General features: G+C 36.3%; 1 long non-coding RNA gene across 2 annotated transcripts in view; it reads right to left on the bottom strand.

The window, feature by feature from the left end:
• Window positions 1–18,068, bottom strand: part of LOC122743770 — a 379,759-nt gene that overhangs the window by 186,621 nt on the left and 175,070 nt on the right. For both annotated transcript variants that reach the window (XR_006355023.1, XR_006355021.1), the window contains exon 3: window positions 1,827–1,940. This is a non-coding gene — a long non-coding RNA (uncharacterized LOC122743770). The remainder of the gene's footprint in view (window positions 1–1,826; window positions 1,941–18,068) is intronic.

Here is an 18,068-nt window from a genome sequence, read left to right as displayed (position 1 = left end):
CTCAAGTATAGGACTATTTAAATAACAAAAGAAAAACTGAAAAACTAGAACATAAAATCTTTATGGATCATGAAGAAAAAAATAAAGGTATTAATCTTAATTCAATAGTAAAAAAGAAGTATGAATCAATAGAAGGAGCACAGGTCTTAAGGACCAGAAGACTTGATTCAAACCACCAATCTGCCACTTACTAGATCTGTGGACTTATCAGTCAAGCCAATGACACTCTCTGGGCCACCTGAGGATCTAACTTGCACAGTTCCATTGCTGGGTTGGGTACCAGATCACAGTTTTTTGGCAGGGCCAAGCCACAAAGATCATCTAGTGGAGTGGGGAAGGGCTGAAGCCTGTATCAGTGAAGGCAGAAGGCACACCTGTATGTATATTCAGAAGTAAAGAAGTATCTTATCATCAGTCATGTATGCAAACAAGAATTGTCTGTGCCATGTAAATCCATTATAGCCACTGGGTAAAGGATGAGGTGAGTTCCATATGTGCAAATGAAAGGAAATGCCATGGACCCTGTGGATTCCCCAGAAGAATGCATGTAAATGGCAGTATGGAATGAGAGAATCTAAAGACTAAATTTTATTAGCATTAGAACATACTGGATAAGAATTAGGAATGAGGGGAACAAATCTGGAACTAGAATGAAATTAATGGAATTTTTTTCAGATTGAATTAAAAATCAGTTCAACTTGTGGTTTTTGACTAACATCAGCTCAATCTCCAATACCCTGTAGATAATAACAGCATGCATAATAGTAATTTTTTTCATTATGTAATAAGTCAAGTTTTAAGCAGGTTCTTCAGGTGTTTTCCTTCATACTGATCTTGAATGGCTTGTTAAAAATCAACATTTGGCCTATTTTGGTTCTAAAACTTTCTTTTACAGTCCTGTTCTGAAGGAGGGATCATATATTTAAATTAAAAGGGGCCTTAGATATCCTCTAATCTGATACCTTCATTTATAGTTGGAAAAAAAAAAGAGGCCTAGAAGGATCATCACTTCCTCAAAGTTACACAGGTATTAACTACTGACCTACATAAATAATCTGCAAACCTCATTTTTACAATAGCTTTACTCTCTTTAAAACATCTATCAGCACAGCAGAATGGAAAAGTTAATGGATTTGAAGTCAGATGATGTGTTTCAAATTCTAATTCTGTCCCATGTTATCTGTGCGATCTTGAATGAGTCATTTAATTTCTTTGGGCCTCATTTTTATTAGCTATAAAATGAGAGGGTTGAAACAGAAGACCTCTAAATATAGGCATGCACAGAATATCAATGGTTTCCAGGGTAGGGAAGTATAGCCTACGACAGATATTAAAATGATCCCTTCTTCCTTTCCCACTCAAGAGAAGTCAATGGTAATGCTTGCTACAGAGTATGTGTGGGAGTATACCCTACCAATACTCTATGGCAAGTCAACAAGTATTTATTAAGCCCTTACTTATATGTCAAGCACTGTGCTGAACATAGAAGATACAAAGAAAAACAAAACCTTTATCTTCCCTCAAGAAACTCACAATCTAATGGTGTAGAAAACATGTGCAATCAAGAAACATATTGGCCTATGTTTCTAAGGTACCTTCTGGTTCTACATCTATAATCACATAGTGAGCATACCTCTACCCATGTAAAATTAGTGTCATGAAATTATGTCATGAAATGTCCAAAAGAACAGATAGAAAATCCAAGGTGAAGAGGAATGAATATCATGGATAATCAACCATCTATAGCAATTGTGTCCACTTTTTTCCCTTTATAAACTTGTATTTTCTATTCCATAAGGACCCAATAGATTCCATTCCAAACTCACCATTGCCATTTGACAGATCTTATCTCTCATTTGCACTCCTTCATAACATTTTCTTCATAAGTTTTTCTTCTAGAGAAGACAATGGAATAGTTTCCTTCAGCAGATGGATTTTGTCTGTAAACAAAGGTCAAATGTTTTAGCTCTCCCATATCAAAGAAAGGCAACTATGAGGTTCTTGCCTTACCATAAAACAAGACATTTTTATTGAAATCTAAAAATTATAGCTGAAGTATTTTGATTATAACTTATCATGCAAAAGGACCCACATGCTTCCTTCATTCAGGAAAGTAGCTATGATTACAGCCAAAACATCAACATATCTATATTCAACGTTATTAGCAACTGTGTGAGGAAATGAAAAGGAAGCTGGACAGCATTGAGACCTGGTTTCTAGTCCCATTTCTCTCAGTGTTTGGTTCTGCAACTTTGTGGAAATCACTCAATTTCCATTCGTTTCAGTTTACTCATGTTAAAAGGCCAGAAGGTTATACTAAATGATCTCTAAGATCCTCATCAGCCCTAAATCTGACTTATTTGTGATCAGAATCTTTTTTTAAAAATTCATTTTAATTGTCTCTCTTTAAAAGAAATTCCAATGTAAATGAAAAAATCCAAACTTACAAAATGATAAATTAGAAGGAAATGATTCGGGACAGCTAGGTGGCGCAGTGGATAGAGCACCGGCCCTGGAGTCAGTAGTACCTGAGTTCAAATCCAGCCTCAGACACTTAACAATTACTACCTGTGTGATCCTGGGCAAGTCACTTAACCCCAATTGCCTTACTAAAAAAATAAAAAATTTTCAAAAAAAAAAAAAAGAAGGAAATGATTCATTTCATAAAAGAACAATCCACTAAACAAATCAGTTCACTGTTGGTTTTCTTTAAATTATAAGCTCCTTAGTTGAAATTATAATACACATCAATTTATAAGCATTTGGTTTCTGTTATCTATTGTGTAAAGATGTAATGTTTTACATTCTGCACATACAACCAATTTATTTCTTTCTCCTTATCAATATCCTAGCCATCCTTTGAAAGCATTCTAAGACTCATTTCTTCCCTTCCATGACTAATCCATGCTGATTCTTCTCTAATTTTTGGCATTTAACTCTGCTTTTGTAGAAAAGTAGGCTTTCTTTTATAACTGTTGGAAATCACATGTTACTATGTTCTTTAAGAATTTATGATATTGAAAAAAGATAGGGTCAGGGACAGTTATTCTCTTGATCTTGTGAGGTAGGGTATGGGCAATGAGTAACAAATTTATCAGAAAATAGGCAGGAACAGTAACCTAAGTTGCTAGGAAGTGTAAGCATCTACTGGACTCTGCAAATCTAATGAATTCAGGTTTGATAATTATCAAAAACTTTAAGGCTTTGTTCATTCAGCAAATATTTATTACATGCTTGTAAGCACTTAGGGAGATTCAAAGTTTTAACAAGATGGTCCAGAGCTTCATGGAACTTATGCTTCAGGAGGGGGATGAAGCAAAACACATACAACTAATACATAATATTATATGATAAGTATGACAGAAGAAAATACTATACAAGACCCAAGGGAGAATTGTATTACTTCATGGAGGAGGTAGAGTTTTTGTTAGGCTTTAAAAGATGGGTAAGAATTCAAAAGACAAGAAGGACTGAGGACTTCCAGGTATAAGAAGAGAATAACAGAAATAGGAGAGTACAAAGGAGGAGAAAGGAACATTGCGTAATCCAATCTGAATGAAGTACAGAGATCTTGGAGAGGAGTTATGCAAAATGAGTCTGAAGAGGCAGGAAAGTATTATACTATGCAGAGCCTTGAATTATAAACAGAGGAATTCTAAAATTGACTGCATATTTATTTGGGAGACACTGAAGATTTCTCAATGTGCCAATTTTCCCCTCCTCATACCTGTGTTGGTGTTCATTTTGAAATGAGACATAAAAGAAAATAAGCTTGGGATTCTTACAATAAAATATCATTTTAAAAGTTATAAGCAGCAGACAGATGGACTAGGCCTAGATTCTAACTAGAACAAATGATAAAGGATCTGTGCTTCATCTTGGGACAAAAGCAGACTTAGGTATAGGCTAAATTGCTATAGATCTAGAAATAGATCAAGATCAAAACAAAACCTTGAAGGGATAGCAATTGTAAAGACCTCTAGGACAGGGGCAAGAAAAATATCTGCAAGACAATAGATTTTTTTAAATGATAATAGTCTAAATATTTGTGGATATAACTGTTTGTGGAAAATTTAATTACTGTGATCTTTAACATATCCTATCCCCCTTCGACTACTCCACCACAATCAACATTGTGTAGTGAAAATATTATCAGATATAAAGCTAAGGGACCTGGGTTTACCCCCAGGGTCTGACACTTAGTACATGATGTTGGTCAACTAAAAGCCACACTGAGCTTCAGTTTCTGAATTTCGCAAAATACTGGGAATGGACTAGTCAGGGGTTGGCAAACCATGGCCTGCAGACTGCCTGTTTTTGTACAGGCCAGCAGGCAAGGATGTGTTTTACATTTTAACCTACAATGAAAAAACATTCATAGTTGCTGGGGCCTACAGGAGCAGGCTATAGGCCAGAGTTGGCCCACAGGCCAAGTCACAGTTTGTGGACCCCTGGGGTAGATAGTCGCTAAGCTCCTACCAGCTCTAAACCTATTATCCTATGAATCATTCTGGGACCAGACGGGACCTCATAGGACCATTTCATATTTTTAACTGTTTCATAGTGTACTGCATATGAAGGTGTATTTCAGGGAAAGTTTCATGGATTGCTATAAATGAAGATCATTCCAGTAAAGGTTTACTACCCAGTCATTAATGTGTATAGAAATGTTCCTTTTCTCAAATGATTTTTCTGGCAACCAAAGCACAGTCAGAATATTAAATGAAACCAAGTTTACTTTACATTTTGAAGCTAGAAGAAGAGGACACAAATGATTCTATGACTCTGTAGGTGTTCTACAATTTGGAAGTTTAAAATTGTTCCTGTAGCTCTCATTATAGTAAACCCATTATCCAACATGATCAGAGAACCAGTTATTGTGATTAAGCATATATTTTTATTAATGAAGGGTTGTCATATATGTGTCATATAGAGATGAGCAGTTTTTGAAGAACTAAACAAATATACATATAACACAACAAATACATTGAACATAAACTTCTTTTGAATGAGTCCAAGGATCATTTGCTTCAGGACATTATAAATATTAGTTATTTACAGTGTAGATGTGTTAAAATACCAGTAAATATAAAGTTATGATAGAAAAAATTCCTGATAATGTATTTAACTCTACTTAGGTTTTATCATAGATTTTTGATGTATCCATGTATTTAGCAAAACTTAACCACAGGGCTTATAATAGCAGAGGAAAGCCCTCAGTTTGTTGGTTGTACCATTTGTAGTAAACTGTAATAGTAGTAGTGGTGGTGGTGGTGGTGGTGATAGATGTTGTTGTTTTTGTTGTTCTTGTTGAACATGTATAAGACTTGTGCGGGATGGGCAAGCATGGAGAAGTTGCAATCTGCATCATGGGAAGTAATAGCCTCATTATTGAGATGACACATCCATTTAAGTATTAGAGTTACTTATGCATTCAATGTGTAAATCTAAAACAGTCCCTGGCTATTATGTCTGTTCATTAATGCTACCGGAGTAAACTCTTTTTCCTTGCTTCCCGGTTCTCCATTCCTGCTTTCCTTTGTATTTCATTTTGGATCCTATTTTCCTTACTACTTTTTGTGTTTTTTTTTTTTTTTAATTTTGGTCACTATTCCTCCTCCTGGATATTTAAAATAACCAAAACAACTAAACAGAGAAGAAAAACCCCACAAAACCTTAAGGCCAGTTAAAACTAGTAATAGGGGGAGAGAAGCCTATTGTAAAGAGCTAGTACACTTTTCCTTTTTTAAAAATAGCAGGTTCTGGGGGCAGCTAGGTGGCACAGTGTATAAAGCACTGGCCCTGGATTCAGGATGGACCTGAGTTCAAATGCAGGCTCAGACACTTGACACTTACTAGCTGTGTGACCCTAGGCAAGTCACCTAACCCTCATTGCCCTGCAAAAAACAAACAACAACAACAAAAAAAACCTAGCAGGTTGCAAGTCTGTATTTCCATTGAGGTGTACAAGAAAGCAAAGTTTTAAAAGTACTTACCTAATATACACTAATTGGACCATAATTCTTTTACCTGGAAGCTTAATTCTCCTAATATTGATAATTGATATACATGATGACTTTGGGGTATGGAAAATTCATAAATGCTTCCTAAATTATCAAAGAGATTAAATTGTGTCGAGCACTTTTTTAAGGATTAACCATTTTAATTTTTTTTCTACTTCTCTGAAAATTGGTTCTTCATGGTGTGGTAAAAAATAACTTTCTCAAACTATATATTTAATTAATCCCAACACTCCATTGTCTGACCAGGCAACATTTACAATAGCTAGCCCTTCATCTTTCTTCCAAGTAGTGAGTCACATTAAAACATTTTCTCCTCCTGCATTTACTATGAAAAAAATTTTAAGCATTACAATGGAAATATATTTGAAAGCATCTAATAATTTTCTTGTTTTTGTTCAGACTTGTGAGCCCTATTAACCCCTAGGGATTAGATTCCCTATTAGCTTACGGAACTCTCAGTGAAGAAACTTTTTTCTGTTAATGCAGATCTGCAACTACCATGCAATTTATTATTCTACAGAGCTGCCTGGGGCACAAAGAGTAAGTCACTTGCCCAGGGTCAGACAGAGACAGAAGTTAAACCAAGATCATTTTAACTCCAAGGCTGGTTTTCAATCCACTCTGTCATACTGCTGAGTAATTTTAATGAAGTCACAAATCTCCCATTACCTCAGTTTCCCCTGTCCTATCTTATTCCTTTTTGTTTTTTGGATGGGGCAATGAGGGTTAAGTGACTTTCCCAGGGTCACACAGCTAGTAAGTATCAAATGTCTGAGGCCCAATTTGAATTCAGGTCCTCCTCAATCTAGGGCTGGTACTTTATCCATTGTACCACCTAGCTTCCTCCTGTCCTATGTTATTCTTAACAGTAAAATGATTGTCAAATTTCATGGCTTTTGAGGACCTTTCCAAGTCTAGAATTATGATCCTTTATCCACCTTAACAAGTTATCAGGCAAATCAAATAGATAGTGCCATATCTCTATATGTTGAGGGACTTTGAGAAGCACAGAGTGCTATGGAAACATAAGGTAATGAGACTTTTTAAAAGAGAATACAAGTCTTTCCATGTTTCCCTGACACTATCCCTTTCATTCTACATTTTTGGACCTGGCCAATATGAGTATTTGTTTGACTTGACTATGTACGTTTCTTACATGAGTTTTCTTTTTCTTTTTCTTTTGGAGATGCAGGGGTTTGCATAGAGAGAAAATAAATGTTTGTTAATAAAAAATAAAATTTTATTAAAAATAAGTAAATAGAAGAGATTTATCTCACACACTACCATGAAAACGTTTCCTTTGGTTTTGTCCTTGTTTTCAGCTGATATGAAATAAATCTGTTATGGTTGATAAATTAAAATTAATCATCTAACTTAAACTTGCAAAAGGCAATTAATTCAGGCTAGTACCTAAATCACCTCATTGTGCTTTGGAATTGGGTCTCATAGTATATAAGATTATCTCAGTCACTAGTTACCTCACCCTTTTGTTCCAGGATATTGCAGATGAGGGGATCATTTCACCCAAACATCTTAGGGGCAGTGAGAAGTCTTATATATAACATATGAGATTTGATACTTAGATACTAAGAAAAAACAGGACCTAATTAAGGATGAAATTTCAGACTAGAAAAAAAAATTCAAGGAAATGAGTTAAGACTATGCAAAGGGGAAAGAATAAAAACCCTTAAAAGGTTTAAAATGGATTAGGGAAAAATACAGAGGTCTCTGAGAAGACCAAAATGGTGGATCTTTTTCTTTAGTGCTCTGCTCCTGGCTATCTAAGCCTCATTTTATTACTTAAAGCTTAGGCTTTTAACTAGCTTGAATTTTTAAAGGGAAAAAAAATTTCCAGAATTCAATGAAATACCAGGTGCATCGCAGCTTTCACTCTTGTTTTCAAAAACCTACTGTCACTCATGAGCTTCAGTCTAGCCTGTAGAGCAGGAATTAAAATCGCTTTAAAAAGAAGCTTTGCATGGTTCATATGTCAGGCAGACATGAGCTGGATCAGCTGACAGAAGGGGCCAGAGATAAGGAGTCCAAAGGAGGTCAGAAGAAAACAGACCCCAGGAAGATGTGATTTTTTTTTAAACTACTTTTCCCTGAACACATACACACACACACACACACACACACACACACACACAGCACATTCACACTCAGCCATTCTCCTTTATGAGAATCAGTACAACATGGTACAGAGATGAAAGGGAGACTGGTCTCCCTTCCCCCTTCAGTTAATGATAGCACTAGATTCAGAAATTAAGCCCAGCAGGAAATAAACATCTAGCATAGATTTCAAAAGATCTCTCATATCTTTGTATTTTTAAAGCATTATTTTAAAGCCCTGCTTCCAGGCCTTTGATTTTTTTTTAAGTCCAAAGGTATAAAGCCTGCATAGCAAGTGCTATTTGATTTATTTTAAAAGAACGCAGCCAATATTAGTTGAAAATTGGTTGTAAATTGGGCCACTTAAGCCTCCATGGAAAAGAGCTGCAGAGACTTGGGATTAAAATTGCAGGAAACCCAAAAAGAAAATTGAGGACTAGGAGATAATGACTGATGGGCCTGGCACGATTATCTCTGAGAATACTAAGGATTGTGAGACTTGGGGGAAAAAAAATTACATGGATGACCTTGAGAACAAGTCCAGACTGAAGAATGTCAGCTTGGTGTAGTTTCCTGAGGGGATGGAAGTAGAGCAAACTGAATTCTTCATTTCCAAATGGATTATGGAGATGTTTCTGATAAGCAGTTTTGATTTCCATTTAGCATGCAAAGCTACATGCTAAGAAGAATAAGCCTCACACTGGCCCTTGTAAAATGTTTAGATCTTTAGTAGCCAGAATTCCAAACCCTAAGATAGGCTTGAGAAAAGTCCATGAGTTTGGAACATGGGAAGTAGATGATTGCATCTAACTGACTAGAGGATGAAGCCAAAAGCACATATAAATATTAGTCCTTGTGGACCCAAGTTACATATAGACTCAAGCTGGACTAACATAAGAACAAGGATTCTAGAAGGATCCTGGCCCTAACTCCTTCCTCACCTTAGAGCTATTAGTATAATGCGGACTTGGGGTCAAGAGGCCTGGGTGTGAATCTCACCAGAGACATTAACAAGCTGTGTAAATCTCTTAACCTCACAAAGCTTCAGTCTCTTCATCTGTCAAATGGGAATACCACTGTTTGTACCCCTACCTGGGTGGGATGAAAGCACTCCAAAAATGTTCAAGTATTACCTCAATACAAGTTTTTTATTATTGTAGTGGGAGAGAGAATTGAGTCATCTGCAGAGATGCTTTTGCTCTGTTTGTAAGTGCACAGATCTCTAGAAAACTATTCCAGGACCCCAGTATGAGTAAGGTGGCTGGTCAAGTTGCTGATGACCAAGGGAAAACCTAGGCCCAACAAGTCCTGACTTAAAACTGTAATCAAATGAAAATTCAGTTTTCTAAGTTGAGATTCCATATGTTTTTCTAGCTCTTTTTCTGTTTGAAAAGAAAAAATGCCATCTACCATACTGAGATTTGGCATTGCTCAAGGTGACTCACTGTCTTTAGTTAGATGATCATGTTTGTTAAGGGACTAAATGGAATCTGGCAATGAACTTAGAATGTTTGAAAATACTAGTCTATCACTGCAAAGCAATAAGTTTTACCTTTTAGCACTCTTTTTCCCGTAAGAATGTTCCCTAGCTGAGTGGTTAATGTACATTGGCCCAACTAGCCTCTTGCAGATTTTAGATTTTGGTTTTACACAGAAAGTTGGGGGTTTGAGTTACATCAGTTTTCTTAGCATGATATTTACCCTATGTTTAAATTACAACAAAATCTTGTGTCACATTAATGCAATGGGTCTTAACCACAGATTTACATTTTACATATTGTAGACCTAACCAGTAACACTTATAATGGCCAAAGCCAAAATTGAAAAGCTATACCATGAACAGCATCTCTAGATGAAGCTATCTAAAAGCCAGTTTGCTCTTGTCAGAATCAGCCAAATACATTAGCATACATTACAGCAGAATAACCTCCTGCCCTTAAGAAGCATTTATTTTAAACATAGACTGCAATAGTTTTTTGATTTATAGAAATGTAGAAAGCAGCTGGGGAAAATATTAATTTCTAGTGTTAACATGATGTTGTTACACTGCCTTCTGATGAATTTTTCAAAGGGAGAAAAATAAATTTGTATCTAATCCTTTACAGGATATTAAAATCCTGCCAGACTCAGCTAGGAGTATTTTATTTTTACTAAGTTGCATATCTTCATAATATATTATAATATATGGATATATTAAAGTATATGGATATTCAAGTATATGGATATTCTATACCATAGTTTAGGCATAAATAGTCAACTAAAGGCTAACTTCAAAATAGCCCTAATATCTTCAAGAATTTTTGATCATTTGGACTGTGTGGATTGATTTTTGTAATGTTTCTGCTCGAGGAGACAGGAAGGGCCTCCTTGGTGAACAGAAGTGACTGTTTGTGCAATAGAATTGATTATCTGTTCAAGATGGCTTATACTGCAGGACGATAAAAAATTGCAGGTGGCTTTGGTTACAAGGGGAGCTATCAGTCATCCTGAACTATTGACACATTTTTATGTACTCTGGCTTCAAATCGGTCTCTAAGGTTTCTGACTTAGCCACAAAATCTAAAAATTTAGGGGCCTACTTGAAAACAAACAGGTTTAAACCAAAAGGATTTTTGCTGCTAGTCTTAAAAGATGAATAACTAATTATTCAGGGCTAATGGGAAGGCAAAGAATAGGTTCAATGAGCCTCACCGCACCTATGTATAATGGGTTCCTTGTTACTGTTTTATTCCAGTAGAAACAGAGAAGTGTACAAAAATACGGCTGGGAGAAAACAAAAGTAGTACAGAACTATTTTCACAGATTTATTATTTTTTTTTTAAAAAGGTCACGCATGGGGAGCAGCTAGATGAAGCAGTAGATAAAGCACTGGCCCTGAATTCAGGAGGACCTGAGTTCAAATCTGAACTCAGACACTTGACACTTACTAGCTATGTGACCCTGGACAAGTCACTTAACCCTCATTGCCTCGCCAAAAAAAAAAAAAAAAAAAAAAGTCACACATTAGCAAGCTATGAGTATATAATACACATTTGGTTCATCAGTAGTATGTTCAAAAATGATCAAAAACAAATGACATAAATTTAAGAACTGGACTTCAAAAATCTCAGATTCTAATAGCATTCTCAGACTAGAGCAAATAATCGAATAACTAAATATGGGGTAGAAAATAATCCTCAGTCACCAGACTGCCAAAAAATACCCCATTATAATTCATACATTCAAAGTATAAAACTATCCTAACTTTGTCATAAGACAATTCAACATGGAATGGATTGACCATGTTGTTTTATTATCTTCTTAAATATATATTAAAACATGCTCAGTTGAGAGAGAAAGGGAGGAAGGAAGGAAGGAAGGAAGGAAGGAAGGAAGGAAGGAAGGAAGGAAGGAAGGAAGGAAGGAAGGAAGGAAGGAAGGAAGGAAGGAAGGAAGGAAGGAAGGAAGGAAAGAGAAAGAAAGAGAAAGGAAGGAAGGGAGAGAGGAAGGAACAAAGCAAGGAAGGAAGGAGGGAAGGAAAGGCAAGCCTTCAACAGCTTGGAGTTTGATAACAGTTTTATGTTGTTTGTTCATCTCTCTACTCCACAGATCTCTTCTTACACTCCCACTTCTATCCATCTTCTGATGCCCATTTCCCATAGGGACTTAGGAAGTCTTTCCATTAGAGTCAACCCTATTAAGCCAATTAGCCATTTTCTAAAGTATCTAGTTCCTCCCCCTCCTTTCAGCTGCTCACCACTTAGCCATTTTACTTATCAGTGCCTCCATCAAGAGGGGAAACAGACAAGAAGAGGTGTTGAAAGTTAAATAAGATAATTGATATTTGCTATTTTTATTGTTATTTGTTAGCTATTATATTGAAAGCTTTTTTAGGGCAGAAAGCTTTTGCAAAATCCAATGTTGTTTAAAAATCAACAAACAATACATGCAGTCAGGTCTTATATGCTCTATACCTCTCAGTCAATTGTACTACTGTAAATCTGTGGTCTATTTGTAGAAGGCTAACCGTTCCTTTCTTACATTTTCATTAAGGAAAGAAGCATTGCTTATCAATGGAAAGGTTTTCAAATACTCTTATTCCCAAATGATATTGCACTAACTGTGTGAAGTCCTTGAGCCTCCTTAGTAAAAACCAAAATAAATCAAAAGACTTAAACCATTATCTACACTGGAAAGACAAAGTGAAATTGTAAAACATGCACATAATGCCCAGATTAGAACATGAGTTGGACAGGCAGCCAAATGCAGTAGTATACTATCAATGTACTTGGAAAAGAATTGCAGCTTGGCAAAGAATTGAGCCCCAAAATAAGCAGGAGAAGATCAAGTGGGATCTTGCACATTTGGAAAACTGTGCAAGAATCTTGAACTGCTTGATGCCATGAAAACTCATCTCTTTAACACCAACATTTCCTAACTGTTGCTCTATCACTATGAATCCTGGAATACCATGATCTGGAAAAAGTAAAATCTCCAATTAAGACAGAGGGCAACAAAATTCAATATGGTGAGTTTATAGGACTGAATCATATCATCTAAAAATGATATGGATTCAAGATATTAAAATGATTTTAAAACATTATCAATGACACATAAATGACACAGAAAAAGTGGGCCAATTATGTAGTGAGATTGAAAGATAATAGATGGACTACACAAGGGCAACACTGGTACCCTTGAGTTAGCAATAGAACCAGAGAAAGATCTTTAGAGCAGTTTATGGAGAAACCTGAACAAAAATTGCACAAGGCATGGTGTGGAAGGGCTGAAATCTACATTGATAGAAAGAATAGCTGGGGCAGCTAAGTGGCACAGTGGATAAAGCCCCAGCCCTGGATTCAGGAGGACCCGAGTTCAAATATGGGCTCAGACACTTGATATTTACTAGCTATGTGACCTTGGGCAAGTCACTTAACCATCATTACCATACCAAAAAAAAAAAAAGAAGAAAGAAAAGAAAAAGAAAGAATACCCATACTGTTGAGTTCATATAACCAACCAAGTATCTGTTTATCTAACAGAGTACAATCTATAGATAGATATATCTATAGAGATAGATGATAGATTAGATAGATGGATGGATGGTTAGATGGTTAGATAGATAGATAGATAGATAGATAGAGAGATAGAGAGATAGAGAGATAGAGAGATAGAGAGATAGAGAGATAGAGAGATAGAGAGATAGAGAGATAGAGAGATAGAGAGATAGAGAGATAGAGAGATAGAGAGATAGAGAGATAGATAGATAGATAGATAGATAGATAGATAGATAGATAGATAGATAGATAGATAGATGATTTCATCTGAAGGGCTTCTCTCTCAAATCTCTATACCTTGTGTTCCCTTGCAAAGTTTCCCTGATAGCATGATTTGGCTCATTTTGCCACCACGAAATGTTTTCTTTGAGAACACTGGAATTTTACTTGTGTCTTGGTTTCCATTTTTAAAAAAAAGGAGAGTGGAAAGGAGAGAAATTTCCTTCAGATCCCATGTAAGCATGCAAGTTAATAAAACAATTGACACGGAACAAATGTTATTTAACCTTAATGCAAATATGTATGTGCATTTATGCTGTTATGACAGAAATATAAGATATATAGCTATTTGTATACATAAATATATATGTATATATGCCTAAAGTATTATATGTGTATATAAACTCACACTCATCTGAAAAGAACTCACACCTGACTCCAGAAATAATCAAGAAAATTCTTTCTCCCTCTCCAGGGAACCACTTCCTTTGCCAGGGGCTCATGCAGTCTTCTAGACTTATATGATTCCCCTGGGTTGAGAATACTCCCCTGGGTAGCAAAAGGGCCAAGAGAAAGCAGAATTATTCAACTGCAATTCTGTTTCTGTTTTCTCTATCAAGGAAGATAATCTTCAGGCTGGAAAAGATAAAAGAAAATAGGTAAAAGAAATGAAAATCCCAAATAAATAAGGGAGATCTCAGCTGTCCCTTAATTAATTCAAATGACCTGGTCCACACAAATCATATGCTAGGAAATGGGGGGGGAGGTGACTTACAAATTCTCTTTGTATATCTTCAGCATAAAGCACAGTCTTTTGCAAGTTGTAAGTACATAACAAATAGTTGTTGAATACACAGATGAGATTGTTAGACCACTGATAGTGTCCTACAGGATAGTAAATATTACCCCATTTTTAATAGGGAAAGATGGATTCTAAAATCTTTAGAGCTGTGTTTGACATCAATTCTGGGGTAGATTATTATATGGGTGGTTTGTTAGCATTTACAAAAGAATGGATGATCACCAAGCTTCAGTATGGGTCATTGAAAACAATTCATGCTACACTAACATAATTTCATTTTTTGACATGGTTACTAGACGGGTAGATCAGGAGCATACCATAGACAAAGCAGACCTGTATTTCAGCAAGGTATTTCAAAATCTTTTCTGATAGACATGTGGTCAAGATGGAGAGATGTATGATTAGGTATATTTGGAAGTGGATGATTGACTAAGGCCAAAAAGTGTTGACTCTAAGGTTAATTTACATGATTTCAACAGAAGGGAATTGAATTCTTCTAGTATATTATCACTTGTTAAGAACAGGTTGTCAACAACACTACCTGGTGAAGAATATTATATATTACAACTTCTCTACTTTCTTTGTGAGGAAATCATAGAATTTTACATGTGCTAATTTCAGAAAGCCCTACAATACCTGGTAAAGGCAGAAAGGTACTAGATATTAGTATTCTTCATTTTAAAGCTCCAGAAAGTGAAAGAAAATGTGATTAAACCTTTTGCCTGAGATCTCAAAGCAAAGCTATAGCATAGTAAAAAATAAAAACCATGTCTTTCATTTCTTCATCCCAAATTCCACTGAAATATTCTGCATCCAGACGTATAATTTCTCAAGAACGTTTTGGACATTTCTTTTCATGCTTCTCTTAGTCTGGAAAGGAGCCAGGGTACATGCCCAGCTCCATGGAAGGTGTCCAAGTCCAACAAAACAGGGGTCAGGTAGGTTTGGCCCCTTGGTGTCCTCAACTTTTCACCCACTCAACATATCACATCGGGTGCCAAATTTTGTTATTTCTCACTCCACAAAATTTCCAGCCTATATCCCATTTCTCCATGCACAGAGTGAACAACCTATTTCAGGTCCTCATGACTTTTCATTTCAACTTTTCCAAGTGCTTCTTTCTTGGTCTTCCTGCTTTAAGTCTCCCTACTACAATTCATTCTCCACAAGTTGCCAAAGTGAACTTCCTAAAGCATAGGTCTATGTTTCCCACACTCAATAAACTTCAGGAGCTCCTTTATTATCTCCAAAACCAAATGTAAATTCCACTGCTTGGAATTTAAAGCTTTTTAAAAAAAAAAATCTTGCCCCTTCTACCTTTCCAATGATCTTGCCCTCCACCATACACTCTATAAGCCAGCTATACTGGCCTATTTTGCTGCTCCTCACACACAATGATCCATCTCCCACCTCCATGCCTTTGTATTGGCTGTCCCCTTGGTCCAGAATGTCCTCCCTCCTCACCTTCTTCTCTTAGAACCCACGGCTTCCTTCAAGCTCAACTCAAATGTCACTATTTGCAAGATGGTTTCCCCAGTCTTTCTTAGCATCTAGTACCTCTTTATGGTTGCTTTGTATCTATTCTATATGTACCCTGTATATCACACTTTGTGCACATGATTTCCTTCCCTTTAACACATAAGCTCCTTGAGGGCAGGGACTGTTTCCCCTTTTTCTGTGTATTTCCAGTACTTAACACAGCACCTGAAATATAACATTTAATCCATGCCCATTGGTTTAATTAGTTGATTATTCTGACCACCCTAGTTTTGTGAAGCACTCATTCTATATGAAATGCTACTGTTTGATTAGAACAGAAAATGGGTCAGAATTTGTTCTTTTATTTCTAACTTCTATTACTCTCCTGGATGATTACTTCCTGCATTAGGGTTGTTGTTTTTTCTTCTATATAGGGCGATGAGATATTGAAGGCCTGTGGGGGAGGCACTATGGTATAATGAAAGAGCATTTGAAGTCAGAAGACCTGGGTTGAAATTCTAGTTTTGATACTTCCTAGCTGTTTGAACCTTGATCAAGTCACAACTTCTATGGCTCGCAGTTTTGTTGACTGTAAAGATGAGCAGGTTGGACTATATCTCCTCTAAGGTTCATTCCTGCTCTAAGTCTATGTTCTATATGCTGTTGTTCAATAGTTTCAGTTGTGTCTGATTCTTTGAAATCCCATGTGGAGTTTTCTTGGCAAAAATACTGAAGTGATTTGCCTCTTCCAGCTCATTTCATAGATGAGGAAACTGAGGCAAACAGGGTTAAGTGACTTGTCCAGTATCACACAGCTATCAGCATCTGAGGCCAGATTTGAACTCACAAAGATGAGTCTTCCTGACTTCAGGCCTAGCACACTATCGACTGTAGTACCATCTAGCTGCCCTATGATCCCTATTGCTGTCCTTGATTCTGACTGATAGATAACACTACTCCATTGATCCTCTATTTCCTTCCTTTCAGGGATAGCTTCATATGCTATAGAGGCTTTCCTGGGCAAATCCTAGGCACACCTTTACAAAGAAGCAAAGTTTATTCTTCAGTTTACTGCTACAGCTGCTACTGCTAAGTGCAAGTCTGAATTCCTAAGGTATCAACAAGTACTTGTGAGCACTGAGGATGTGCCAGGCACCATACTAAGTGTTGGGGATACAAAGAAAGGTATACTTAGTCTATAAAGTCTTTTCATATCAGGAGTGAAGATCCTTTGGGCAGACAAAGGCAGGAAGGTTGAATGTAGCACCACTGTAGCCATAGGCCCTCCCATCTTCAGTCATCGTATCTGACTTTATATATGGCCTTCAGAACCATCCAGTTTATTGCACAGTGTCATTTGTGAGTTTCAGAACATTAAACAACCCCAACAGAAAGGTCCTGTAATATAGCCCATTGACCAGCACTGCATGCTTCAGCTTAGTGACACTGGAATGAATATAAGTAGACAATGGATGGATGATCTCCAGGTGGCCTATGTCTGTATTTTCTACTGTGGATTGAAGTGGGGCAGAAGCAAACATGTAGGTCCATAGCAATGTATTGTCACCTTTCTGGATCTTAGTAAATAAGACTCTTCTGACGAGCAACTAGGAAAAATGAGGGCAACAGTCTTTGGGCATCAAATATAGCCAGTATAGAGACCTCTGTATACTAGAGAAAACTTTAGAAATTATCATTTTATCTTTTAATTCAAGTAAAGAAGTCATTTTCAAGTATTTCACATGTACATTTATTAGGTGAATGGTTGAATGGACTTTTTATATGCTCTGTCAATATTGATTTCAAAAGGGTACAAAGTTCATAATCACATCATTTGGATATCTCTATTGGATGCCTGAAGAATGTCTAATCTCTGAAAGCACATTCTTTGAAATGGCATAATTATCAGTATATAAAACTAAATATCTACTATCTGACATTTTAATTCAAAATTCACATTCTGTTCAATAAAAATATAGGTCTGATGGTCCTATTCAATTGTGCTCATGATGTTGAAAATCCAAAGGTTTTTAACCTCCCCCTCCTTTATACTATTAAATCGATAAACAAGTATTTGACTGACTGACTACTGTTTGTACTCAGAATGCTATATTAGAGACAAAGAATTCAGAAGATAGGACCACAAGGAGTTTACCTATCAAGCTAAGAAACTTGCATGGGTCTAGTAGGTAATTGTTTGTTGTTTTTTTCATTTTTAATTTTCCTTCTCTGATGAAAAGTATGGGATTAATGAAAAGACAAGTATATCAAGTAAATAGAACAAAACATTCCTTGTACAAAGAGTATACTTAAGTACTTCCAGTAATAATTTGGGAGGACAGGGGGAAACATTCCATGACCAAACAGTCTTCATTAATAGCAAAATAAACAACCCCA

This window comes from Dromiciops gliroides, chromosome 1, assembly GCF_019393635.1.
Source record: "Dromiciops gliroides isolate mDroGli1 chromosome 1, mDroGli1.pri, whole genome shotgun sequence".
NCBI lineage: Eukaryota > Metazoa > Chordata > Mammalia > Microbiotheria > Microbiotheriidae > Dromiciops > Dromiciops gliroides.
This window is presented reverse-complemented; position numbering and strand designations above follow the sequence as displayed.